Source organism: Anopheles gambiae, chromosome 2 (assembly GCF_943734735.2).
Source record: "Anopheles gambiae chromosome 2, idAnoGambNW_F1_1, whole genome shotgun sequence".
Taxonomy (NCBI): Eukaryota; Metazoa; Arthropoda; class Insecta; order Diptera; family Culicidae; genus Anopheles; species Anopheles gambiae.
The window spans coordinates 73,931,134-73,933,299 of NC_064601.1; the positions used below are offsets into that span (position 1 = coordinate 73,931,134).

Here is a 2,166-nt window from a genome sequence, read left to right on the forward strand (position 1 = left end):
AGTAACCGTAATGTGAAGTTGATCGAGATAGACACTAGTTGATCGAGATAGTGTTGGACATATCGTTCACGAGTATTTAGATATGAGAAAGCTCTGTGCAAAATGGGTGCCGCATGAGCTCACATTTGACCAAAAACAACAACGAGTTGATTATTCGCAGCAGTGTTTGGAGCTATTTGAGCGAAATAATTCCGAGTTTTTGCGTCGGTATGTTACCATGGATGAGACATGGCTTCACCACTACACTCCAAAGTCCAATAGACAATCGTCTGAGTGGACTGGTCGCGATGAACCTGCTCCAAAGCGGAGAAAACCGCAACAATCAGCTGACAAGGTTATGGCGTATGTTTTTTTGGATTCGCAAGGAATAATCTTCATTGACTACCTTGAGAAAGGAAAGACCATTAACAGCGAATACTACATCAAGTTGTTGGAGCGTTTGAAGGACGAAATCGCTACAAAACGGCCACATTTGAAGAAAAAAAAATTTTTGTTTCATCAAGACAACGCACCGTGCCACAAATCAGTGAAAACAATGGAGAAAATTCAAGAATTAGGCTATGAATTGCTTCCCCACCCCCCGTATTCCCCAGATCTGGCTCCGAGCGACTATTTCTTTTTTTCAGATCTCAAAAGGATGCTCGCTGGGAAGAAATTTTCGTCGGATGAAGAAGTGATTGCCGAAACTGAGGCCTTTTTTGAGGCAAAGGACAAATATTACTATGAAAATGGTATCGAAAAATTGATAGACCGCTATACTCGGTGCATAGCCCTTTAAGGGATGTATGTTGAATAAAAAAAAGAAAACTGCAAAAAAGTGATATACTATCATAGGCCAAACAATTATCAGCCCACCTGTTAAAATGTCGTTTCGTTACATTAAAATCAAAATGGCCTATGTCAAAAGCTATGGTGATGCTAACATGTTGCCATAACGTACCTACGATGTGCGTCGAATAGGAGGGCTAAGGGTTGATCCTGCAACCTATTTATGATGCGTTGAATATCAACCTCAACCGTTCTAATTTTGTTTGCCTTATTGTTAGAGCTGCTGCTCGAAAAATTCGCCAGGAAAGTACCACATTTTTTAAAGAAAACACCTTTATGTTTATGAAAATTGCATTGATTATGGATATACCGGAATATTTTTGAAAACAACGATCCTAGAAATACTCACTCTATACGAATATTTATTCGCAACAAATTTGCACGGTCACCTGTGATAATGGTGCGAACATGATTGCTGCCGTTAAACATCTTCAATCTGATGTCCAGGTCATGTTCAACCCACTTGAGGACGAAGAAAACTGTTCACTTTCGAATCATCATTTAGATTTGACGGAAGCCGTTGAAAAAGAATTTCACCAATATATCACTCTTGTAAGATGTGTCGTTCATACCATGCGGCTTTCGGTAGTAGATGTGATCAAGACATTCGATGGGGTGATTCGTAAACGTACTGCAGTATCGAATAACTGCCTGAAACTTATTTACAAGACTGTCTTCAACAATGAATCTCTCCCACCACTCTACTCAAAAACCAGGTGGGGAGGTAATTTCGAAATATTGAACTATTTTTTTAAACAGGAGGATTTCTTCAACGAACTAGGTCAGCAATTATAATTACATATAATTCATATATAATATAATTATATATTATATTAGCATTAGATATAATTACAGAGAAACGAATAATAAGTTCGATGGACTAAAGAAGAAATTGACATTTTTTTATGCTAGGCTATTTCGGAAAAAGATCGTATCAGTACTTTGAAAATGACATGCATTTTACTGTAGTAGGCCCATGTACAATACAACGATATTCAAGTAAACTGGATCTCAAGCAAGGTATACTAAATGATGTCCTAATTGTATTAAATAAGATACCTTCAAAATGAGTGATAATTTATATTATCGTTTGATGAAATAAAAGTAAGCAACACTTTGGAATATGATTCGGGCGCTGATGAAGTTCTTGGAGTAAAATCCAAAGGTAGCTGAGAGCGATCCAAACGTAGCTGAAAAAGATCCAAACGTAGCTGACAACGATTCAGACGTAGTTGATTGCGATCCATTCTCATGGATTGCGATCCATAGCAACCGGATAAAGATTCAGAGGAAAGTGAGAACAGGTGTAAAAAATACGATAAGATTTTATAATTGAAT

At 37.5% G+C, this 2,166-nt stretch overlaps 1 pseudogene; it reads left to right on the forward strand.

Annotated features, from left to right (window-relative positions):
* The first annotated feature begins 287 nt into the window (after positions 1-287).
* On the forward strand, positions 288-1,623 carry LOC133390976 (uncharacterized; annotated as a pseudogene).
* The last annotated feature ends 543 nt before the right edge of the window (positions 1,624-2,166 follow it).